Genomic DNA, 11,359 nt, shown 5'->3' with positions numbered 1-11,359 from the left:
TAGGTGTACAATTGAGTGCTCTTGGCTGTCTCTTCCAGAGTGAGGAATTAGATTCGTTTTCCAGAACTCTGAGGAGCCACTCTGTGGCCATGACAGGGTCTTCTGACAGCTCAGGAGTTGTCACCAGGTGTCTGTCATCCAGATGACTCTGGTTCATGGCAACCCCAAGCATGCAGCACAGAATTGTCCTATGTTGTGTCAAATTTTTATGACTTTGCTTTTCTTCCCACATTTTATCCCCCTCTGTTCACGACCTTCTAATGTGATTCTTTTCAGAGCCATTGCTGAGCACTTGCTGGTTCTTTTAGTTACAGAGTTGCAGAAACCGATGCCCACGGGGCCCATTTAGCCCACTGGACTCATTGTTTCCGGGTGCCTTCGATTTTCCTCATTCTTCTCTCTCTCAGGGAGCCATGATGGTTCATAGTGCTGTCCAGGCTAGGCTGCTCACCACGAGAAAGCTATTCGAACCCACCAGCAGCTCGACCGGACAAAGACGAGGCTTTCTGTTCCCGCTTCAGAAACGCACAGGGGAAACTCACTAATGAGTTAGAATCGACATGGTGTCAGGAACTTTGGGTTTGGGGTAGGTCATTCATCCAGACCAGGAGAGACTAGTGATCGCACGAGGAGGTTGTGAAACTGCTTGTGGTACCAAGTGAACAATCCTGTGTGATGTGATGGAACTATGGGCTGTTATGAGATCTATAAGAACCCCCAATAAAATGATTTTTTAAGGATGTTTTTGTTAAAAGATAATTTTATTGGGGGCTCTTGCAGCTCTTATAACAATTCATACATCAATTGTATCAAGCATATTTGTACATCTGTTGCCATCATTATTTTCTAAACATTTACTTTCTATTGAGCCCTTGGTATCAGCTCCTCTTTAAAAAAATATTTTCAAAAAAACTTTTTTTAAGTTTTTAAAAAATAATAATAATAAAGAGTATTTTCAACGATGGTTGTTGATGAGCCTTGTGAAACTTTGTATCTGGGAATAATTTTATTTATACTTAACATTTAAATACAATTCAGCTGAATATAAATTTCTGTTCCTTAAATTTATTTAATTTCAACACTACAAAAGTAGATTTGTTTTGGGGCTTGTTGGGTTTTTTTTGTTTGGTTGGTTACTTTTTGTCACTGTGGCTGGAATTTTGAGAGAGACAAAGACTTAATAACTGCCTTGGGCTGTGTTCTCTAGAGAAGCAAAACCCATGAAAGTTAGACAAGAATCCTCCAAAAAGTTCCTGGAAGCATTCTATTTTAATTTTGCCCAGGAGCTCTTGGGGGCCCTCTTGTATAGGTATATAAATCTGAGGAGATTTATCTCAGTGAGTAAGCACACATGGTTGTAGAGATGGGCAAATTCTCTGTCAGTGGGTCAGATGTCAGGTTGGAGGTTTCTCCTGATTCACATAACTGCAGAGGTGGATGAACCTAAGATTGGCGGATAAAATATCAGGCTGCTGGTCACAGAGATAAGTTCATCCAAGGTCACCACGTAAGATGTCCGGCTACCGACTTCACAGGATGAAGAGACTGTCAACTCCCAGGATTGGCCAGAAATGTGTCCGTTTCCTCCATTTCCAGTAGAGAGAACTGAGAAGAACCCGGATGCAGGATTAAGATCCTGCAAAAGGAAAGTGAGTTTTGCCAGAGTGCCTACATATATTGGAAACAAGGCACGCCCCTGAAGAAATGACATTTAAATTGAATGGCTGTTCAGAGCAAATTTTATATGCAGGTGGCTGTATTAGATCAGATTTCTTTTTTTTTTTTTAGATCAGATTTCATCATGGGGTATGACTACATCATAATTGCCAAGCAACTGGGAATTGTGGCCCAGCCACATTGACACACAGCCTTAACCATCACAATAACATAGTATTATTTATTATAATCTAAGTAAGAAAATCTGCCACGATTCCCTCCTCCAAGCAATAAAGTAACACATAATGTATCCAACTTTAAAATTTCTGGATCTTGTGTCTCAAAGTGTGGTCTGCAGACCAATAGCACTGACACCATCCAAGGTCGTCTTTCTCCTCACTTCCCTCCACCCTAGTCCCATTGCTGCTCCTCAGTCTCAGGACTCAGGTGGCTCAAATGCCCATTAAGGTTGGAGAAGCACTATTCTAGATGATTACAAAACGTTGAAGAGTAAAGACTCAGGCTGAGGGATCAGAGGTCTTACTAAGTCAGTTGGCTCTTTTGGGGAAGCCATGGAAACTCATAAACATGAGAGAAATAAACTTTCATGTTATCTCAATAAGAGATAACAACCTTAAAAAAACAGGTTTTAAAATTAATCACTTTGAAACAAGCAGAACATTTACCAGAAGGGGAGAAGGAATAAAAAATGAATCAAAAATAAGGTCTTCTAGTAAATAGAAAACTGAAAATAATATGGCTAAATAACTCCAAAGGATAGCTACAATAAATGTAAATTACTTATTCCAACCTACTAGAAGAGACATAAAATTAAGCAACATACCATTTACAAAATCACTGATGGAAAAGGATATAGAACCAGTGAAAACAAATAAATACAATAAATCAATCATAGATAAAATGAAAATAAAGCTACAGTAATGATTTTAATATCTTAATCTAAGAAAGGGTTGATGAAGAAAGGGCATTTACTAGTAAAAGGATCAAGAAGATATTTTAAATGTAGATACAGGTAATAACATTGCCCTGCCCAGAAGGCATCAGATAAAAGGAAACAGGAAAAATAAACACATTAATATTTTAGGTAGATAGAACAAATCTTTCTCAGATACTAGAAGATCAAGAAAATAAAGTGTGATTGTGCAATGTATAAGCCCAGCAAAGCTCAAGCTGAAAAACCTGAAGAACAACTCAAGTCTCGAGTTAAAATATGAAAGGATTCAATGGGGGAAAACGGAATGATGCCAGATCATAAAAAGAAGATGGAAAGAACAGAGTTATTAGACCCTTCTCCCCAAAAAACACTGGTTAACAATCAACCATTTCAAGAGGTAACATTGGATCAAGAACTGATGGTAATGAAGGAAAAAGCGCAAGCAAGCATCAATGAAGGTAGAAGAGAAAAACAAGCCTCTGGGAATTGATAGCGTTCCAACCGAAATGTTTCAGCAAGCTGACAAAGCACTGGAAGCCATCACCCATCTCTGCTCCTTGACTGGAAGAGATCCAAAGTTGTGCCTATATCAAAGAAAGATCACCCAAGAGAATGCTCAAATTATAGAAGAATATCATTGATGTTATATGCAAGTAAAAGTCAGCAATGGTTGTGGAAGGACTTCCACAGGGAATGGCCAGAAATTCAAGTCCAATTCAGAAGAGGATTTGGTACAAGGGATCTAATTATCTTGACGCAAGCAGAGCAGAGCTGAAAAAAATGGCTACTTGTATTTCATTGACTATGTAAAGGCACTTGGCTGTGTGGACCACAAAAAAAAAAAGCACCTGGTTAACATTGAGAAGAATAAGCATCCCAGAACACTTCATTTTTCTCATATGGAACGTGCGTCCAGCCCAAACGGCAGTCATTCAAACAGAGAAGGGAAAATTGGGTGATTAAATCAGGGAAGCTGATTTAATTGATTGATGCAGAGTTGGACCCTTTCCATTCTTACTCAACCTGCATACTGAGCAAATAATCTGAGAAGCATGTGGCAACAGGGTTGGAGGAAGGTTCATTAACAGCCTGCAATATGCAAATGATGCACTCTTGCTTGCTGAAGCAAAGACTGCTTGCAGCCCTTGATGAAGATCCTGGACTGCAGCCTTCAATGTGGATTATAAGCCAATGCAAAAAATAAAAACTCCTTGCAACTGTACCAATAGACAACATCGTGGTAAATGGAGATAGATTGAAGTTGTCAAGGATTTCATTTTGCTTGGATCTGCAATCAATATTCATGTTCGCCGCAGTCAGGAAATCAGTGATATGTTCCACTGGCAAATCTGCTGCACAAGACCTCTGTAAAGTGCAGAAGACCAAAGACGGCAGTGTGAGGCCTAGGCTGTGCCCGACCTGACCATGGTGTTTCTTAACCATGTCATATGCGTGTGAGTGGTGGGCAGTGAATGAGGAAGACAGCAGGAAGATGGATTCATTTGAATTATGGTGTTGGCAAAGAATATTGAAAGTGTCGTGGAGTGTCAGAACAGCCAAAGAAGTCTTGGAAGAGTGTAGACAGAATGCGCCTTGAGGGAGGGGGGAAGAGGGGGGAAATGAATTGATACCAAGGTCTCAAGTAGATAGAAAATGTTTTGAAAATGATGATGGCAACATATGTACAAATGTGCTTAACACAATGGATTTATGTATGGATTGTGATAACCACTGTAAGAGCCCCCAATAAAATGATTCTTTAAAAAGAATGGTCCATTGTGAATAGGGGGGGCGGGGTAGAGACCCAAAGCCCATTTGTAGCCCACTGGACAGCCCCTTACAGAAGGGTCTCAGGGAGGAGACGAGCCAATTAGTGTGCGATGTAGCAACGATGAAACATACAACTTTCCTCTAGTTCCTAAATGCTTCCTCCTTCCCCACTATCATGATCCCAATTCTATCTTACAAATCTGGCTAGACCAGAGGATGTACACTGGTACAGATAGGAACTGGAAACACAGGGAATCCAGGGCAGATGATCCCATCAGGACCAGTGCTGTGAGGGAGGGTAGAGGGAGGTTGGTTGGAAAGGGGTAACCGATTACAAGGATCTACATATAGCCCCCTCCCTGGGGGATGGACAACAGAAAAGTGGGTAAGGGAGACGTTGGACAGTGTAAGACATGACAAAATAATAATTTATAAATTATCAAGGGTTCGGGAGGGAGAGGGGAAAATGAGCTGATACCATGGGCTCAAGTAGAAAGAAAATGTATTGAGAATGGTGATGGCAACAAATGTACTTGACACAATGGATGGATTGTGATGAGTTGTATGAGCCCCCAATAAAGTGATGTATAAAAAAAAAAAACAAAGAAAAGAAAGGTAGGCTGGAGAGATTTTTGTCTCATATTATGGACATGTTATAAGAAGAGACCAAACAATAACAAAAATTCACTGCCAACAAGTTGATTCTGACTCATAGTGGCCCTGGAAAAGGACCTCTTTCTTGGTAAAGCAGAAAGTCACTGAAAAAGAAGAAGTCCATCAATGAGACGGATTGACATAGTCGCTGCAACAATGGACTCGGACTTGACCCTTGTGAGGATGGGGGGCGGGGCGGGCAGAGGCAGTTTCAGTCTGTTGAGCATTGGCTCCACATGAGATGGAACCAATGGGGCAGCTCCTGACAACAGTAATGAATGTCTAAGTGGACAAATGAGATTCAAGTTACAGATTGTAATAATGCGAGTATAAATACTATAAGCTTAAGCATCTATATAGTGCTTATAGAACACCTTCAAAAGTTTCTCAAGAATAACTATGCACTAGCTCACATTTAAAAAAACCATAAATGACAAAATTCACCATCACATGGATCATATTGCCTAATTATTACTCAAGAAAAATGAAAAACATAGCTTCAAATAGCCATATATCTGCAAAATAAAATCATACTGTTGAACAATCATTGATTAAAAGGAAATTTATAAGTGAAAATTTTAAACATGAAATTAAATGGCAACAAAAGCAATTTATGTCAAAACCCACGAGATACAGGTAGTCCTCAAAGTAACATCCTTGGTCATGAATCCTTTAAATGCTTATAGCATGTGTAATCACATTGTTAAAACCTGCGACTTGAATTGCCCATAGTGTTGCTGTCAGCATTGACTCGATAGCATCGAACAGCATGAAACCAACAACCAAACTCGATCCCCTCAAGTTGACCTCGACTTCCAGCTCCCTGATAGAACAGGATAGAACTGCCCCTGCCGGGTTTTACAGGGGCAGAGAGCCCCATCTTTCTCCCACGGAGCAGCCGGTGGTTTAGAATGGCTGACCTTGTGGTTAGCAACCCAGAGGATAACCATTTACCAAGACCCACTCATCTTTCTGCAAATTTCAGAACGATGTGTGGTTGAAGTTTAAGTGCTTTTGGTGGTCTGCACACTGTGGTCATAATCCTATTTGAGGGACTGAAGTGCCCATCACGTTCAAAATGGACAATTATTGAATGGATTTCAGGCCAGACAAGTCCAGATAGGTCAAGGAAATGAACTAAACCACACGTTATGAAAGACTGTAAACAAGCAGCCCTTCGATTGTGAATGGGTTGCTTTCCTAATCTGTCTTTAAATCGCATTTGTATGGAAGCTAGAGCTTTGAGGTGATGCTCCTACCTAATCCCAGGCAAATGTTTGTCCTGGTAGTGGGCATTCAGTGGCAATTAGTTGATAAAAAGTACCTTTCTATGGCATCCTGGTGGCCCTGTGAGCTGTCCTCATGCTAACAGCCAGGTCGGTGGTTCCCACCTGCCAGCCACTCACCTGCAGAAAGAGTTGGTCCTTGGAAACCCTGCAGATTCTGCTGCACCCTAGAGGATCACTAGGACATGGAATCTGCCCCCTTGGGTATTGGGTTTAAGGCAGTGGTAGCTTCTAAAAAGATACATGAAAACATCTTTAACATAATACAGTAGGACCCCTGTATTCGACCGCATCAGTACTTGACATAAATGGATTTCAACGTGAAATTTCGAGAAATTTTGCATAGGAACTAGAACAAAACATCAGAATCCGACCTGAGGCACCTGAGTTTTATAAACAAAAGCAGGTCACTCAGCGTTACTTGGCGTTGTTTAAATCTTTTGCAGCTGTGTTCCAAATGTTTTGCTATAATTTTCTTAGCTTTGGTAGTTTTTTGTAGTGTTTTTAGATTTTTTTAAAAAATGGGTCCTAAGAAAGCCATTGCAGACAAAGCAGATAAGGAAAACGGCTACGAACCACAACTGAACTGAAAAAACATTTTTCATATTGAAAAATACGTAAGAGGCATTTGTGTGACTGATTAAACGTCCCAGTTTAATTTGCCAAGATCCACCATAAGTACATTTTTAAAGAATAAAGATGCAATAAACCCTTGTAGAAAACAGTTAAGGAAAAGGCAACAGCAGATCACATTAGAAAGATTTTTTTTTAAGAGAAAGCCAGCCAGCTCCTAGTGAAAAAAGAGCAAAGAAGAAAATTAACACCTGAAAATCCAGTTGATTTTATGGAAGGAGATTCCCCTGCCAAACAAGGACTCTCTCCGTCCCTCCTCTCCACATCCGTGTCCACAGATCCAGATCCTCATCCATCTCAAGGTATGGGCCATACTGTAGTTGTGAAAAGCTTTCTTAATGGTGTGTTTCTTATTTAAATTATTTAACTCTAAACTTATTTACTTTGAAATTTGTGTAATGTTTTGTATAAAAAGGCAAGGTTAGGGTAAAAACTTGGTGGTCGAGCACGGATTAATCCGTTTTCAGTTATTTCTTATGGGAAAAATTGATTGGGAACTCAGCTGCCTGGAATCTTGACGCTCCTTCTAGAACGGATCAGCGTCGAGGTCCGGGGTTCTACTGTACCGTGGTAATCATCATCGGGCGGGTCCATTTGTTATTCTGCACTGTTCTCTGTCTTGGAAGAAATCCAGCCAGAATGCTCCTGAGTAGCAAGGATGGAGAGATTTCGTCGTCTTACATACTTTGGACATATTATTGGGAAAGACCAGTCCCTGGAAAATATCATGCTTGGTAAAGTGTTGGGTGGGCAGGGGAGGCCCCCACAAGATGGTCTGATAGGATGGGTTGGAGTGTAACCTTTGTGGGGATGGAGCTTGACTGGGCAGTCTCCTTCGCGTGCTTGGGGTCGCCTTGAGCCCCGAGCAGACTCCTTGGGACCTACGGAGGACAAGTTGCTCTCTAAGCAGCCAGGGCCTCCTTGCCCGCCCCCACGCCCCTGCCCCTACAACGAGTCGGTGGAGCTGGAATCTTCTCTGAGTCCCTGGGAGCCTGGCGCTGCACTGGGGCCAAGGAGAGGCTGTGCCCAACAGCCTGGACCTGGGCCCCCATGCCCAGATGCAGACACTGCCTAAGGGCGGGGTGGGTCAGCAGCCTCCAGCGGGTCTTGGAAATCTGCCAGCTGGGCCGCTCCAGGGGTGCGGGGTGGGGGGTGCCGTGGGGACACTGCCCCACCGCCCACCCTACCCCTGCCACCATCACTCCCAGGTTCTGCTGGTCAGGCAGCAAAGGATCCAGGACGGGGAGAGTTCAGTCTCAAGGACAAAGGCCCCTTCCCGTCGCTCGGTTGGCACTGCAGGCAAGAGTGGTTTGTAACTTCAGGTTGAACGCAGCTACATGTTCCTAAGGAGACTGCCAGGGTCTGAATGAGGGTACCCGTGTAGAAAGGTCACACAGGCTCCCCTTTATACAGTGCTTGGCCTTGGTGAGAATCTTATTACATATATTTACTTTGGCATTATGCTGTTCATAATTACATTTATTTGCATCTAAATTATTGTCCGGTTTCTTTGAGCCTAATGCAACTCTTTTTACAACTAAACTCAGTATTTAATGTTCCTTTATAATAGTCCCCCTGCAAAATTGCTTCCTGCTTAATTACTCTTTCCAATGTGTCCTTCAAAATAAATCTCGTCTGAATCGCTGAATGTAAAACTACGATGATCTCTGTAAACCTTCACCTTGTTTCCATTAAAAAAGTTAAATAAATGCATTTTAAAAATCATTTATTGGGGGCTCATTCAGCTCTTATCACAATCCATCCGTACATCCATCGTGTCAAGCACATTTGTACATATGTTGCCATCATCATTTTCAAAACCTTTTCTTTCTACTTGAGCCCTTAAGAGAAATAAAAGTAAACAGACTTTGAGGCTGTACCATGAATTTGTACAAGTTTTCTCCTCTTTTTTTACTGTCTCATTCAGGCTATTAATAGAATTGAGAAGAAAATGAACAAATATGCATAGAGGACTTTTAAGTGATTGTGTTGAATAAGTGCCGTGTGCAAAATGGTACAAAAGTCCAACGTCATGACAATGGAAGGCAATTCTTCCACGCTTTTTCTCAGGTCTCCTTTCTTCCTGGAAGCAGCCATTGTTGCAAGTTTCTTGTTGAAAATTTGGCTAATGGAGCAAATCGGAACCATTTGTTGAGTGCTTGCCCTGCATGGAGCATCTCCTGTGTCTGAGTTTTACCCTGCCCCATAGGGTTTTGAAAGGCTCTTTTCCAGAAGTAAACGGCGAGGCCTCTTGGGTGGATTTGAAACTCCAGCCTTTTGGTTGGCAGCCAAGCACATTAACTACTTGGAGATAAGTACTATTATTATTCTCATTGTTACAAAGGCGAAAACTGAGGTTTAGATGAAATTGAAGTGGTGAAGGAGAAACTAAGGGGAATTAGGTCTTTTTCAGACATGCCAAGAGGCCTGGTTTCTTGGGGAATGACCAGGGAAGTCGGGGTAAATGGAGAGCATTAACAATAAGTACAAGAAAGAAGAAAATGTTCTAAAAAATAAAAACATTTAAAAAATCATTTTATTGGGGCTCATACAGCTCTTATCACAATCCATACGTACATTCATTGTGTCGAGCACATTTGTACTTATTTTGCCATCATCATTTTCAAAACGTTTTCACTGGGGTGAAGAGTGTAAAACTCTTCTTCATATGACTGAACTATTGTATTGTGTGTTAATTATATGCCAATGAAATTATATGTTAATTATATGCCAATGAAATTATATGTTAATTATATGCCAATGAAATTGTTTTTTAAAAAGCTCTTGGAAAAATGGAATTAAGAGGTCAGGGAATTTCTCAATATATTTTTTGAAAACCCTTTGTAAGTAACAGAAAGTTCATTCAAATAATTTGAGATTCAAAGCTAAGTGTATTCAGCAAAAGTGCACAAGATGATGCAGTGTGCGGTCACGGATGTCATCAAGACTTTTCAACTGTCACCATCTTGTTTCCCCTCCTGTCTGTGTCAGGGTTACTCAAAGGCAAGTTCAGCCCTGGTAAAGGCTAAGGCTATGTGGTCTTACTCTTTTATTCACGTGCCCAAACATTTCACCTCAGCAGGGGCAATAAAGGTCACAAAAAGAAGGTTTCCTTGAATCTTAGTCTGGGTTCTCTAAAAGAGCAAAATTAAATGAGAGAATGAGATACATAAATGCATACTGAGAGGTTTAATTAAAGGAGATGACAAATACAAGTGTGTGGCCTCAGAAAAAAGAAAGAAAACAAATTCACCGTTGAGTTGATGCTGACCATACAGAACACTAGGTAGAACTGTGCTTGTGAGTTTCGTAGACTTCATGCCTTCAGGAGTAGAAAGCTCCATCTTTCTCCCACAGAGCTGCCAATGGTTTTGAAGTGTGGACCTTGTAGATCACAGCCCAACTCGTACCCACCACACCACCAGGGATCCTACTTCATACGACCTGGAAAGTCCAGGCCTATGGGTCAGGCAGCGGGCTGGCGACCTCTGCTGGCTCATGCAACTGATTACACGGTCTGAAGATTACAACACTGCAGATCAGGCTTATGTCCCAAGAAGCCAAGGTCAGGTGCTAAGAAGATGAGCAAGCTTTGCCAGAAATTCCATGTATATTCTGGAGAAGTCTTTTCCCCAAGAACACTCCATTCAAGTAATTTTCCGATCACATCTGATCACATTTTAGAAAGTGAGTAGATGATATTACTTTATGGAACAGCACCGAAACCAGGGTCAGCCACACCACTGAGAATCACAGCCTGCAACAATTGAAACATGGCATTAACCATCACACCCTGCGGATGGACTCACTAGTACTAAGTCACCTATTGTGTCCACGACGTAAATATATTACAGTTGACCAACTTAGGTTGGTCACATGACTATCTCTGAATAAGATTTGCTGAGTGAGCTCCATGATTGACAGTCCCACCAAAATCACAAGGACTAGGGAGGGTCAGGAAAGATGCCGGACCAATGAAACCACTTCAGCCACTTACTGCGCCCATGTGAAGCAGGCAGTTTTCGCTAACAATGTAAAACATCTGTCACTCGTTATCCCAGATTAGCCTTTAAAATTTGCATCCAACAGAAAATGATGTTTGTGTTATTTTAAATGAGTATATATTTTAAATGTGTGATGTAAACTCAGATAAGAACAGACGCGTGGGTTTATTCCAAACAAAATGATTAATGGCTGTGGTCAGTGGATGACTGCAGACAAGTTGTCCCTTGTCTTAGTCATTCCCTTGTCTTAGTCTCCTTAGGGTGCCCGGGGGAGGGGAAAATGGAAACTTAAATAAAAAACTGAAAAAAAGCATTACACAAAGATCAGCTAACTTAAAAGAGCTTATCTTCTTCATCAGTCTTTTAACCAATAAGATGATTTTATGGAATGAATTGCAACT

Source organism: Tenrec ecaudatus, chromosome 11, assembly GCF_050624435.1.
Source record: "Tenrec ecaudatus isolate mTenEca1 chromosome 11, mTenEca1.hap1, whole genome shotgun sequence".
NCBI classification, from domain to species: Eukaryota; Metazoa; Chordata; class Mammalia; order Afrosoricida; family Tenrecidae; genus Tenrec; species Tenrec ecaudatus.
The sequence above is the reverse complement of the archived record's forward strand: the minus strand, read 5'-3'. Positions refer to the sequence as shown.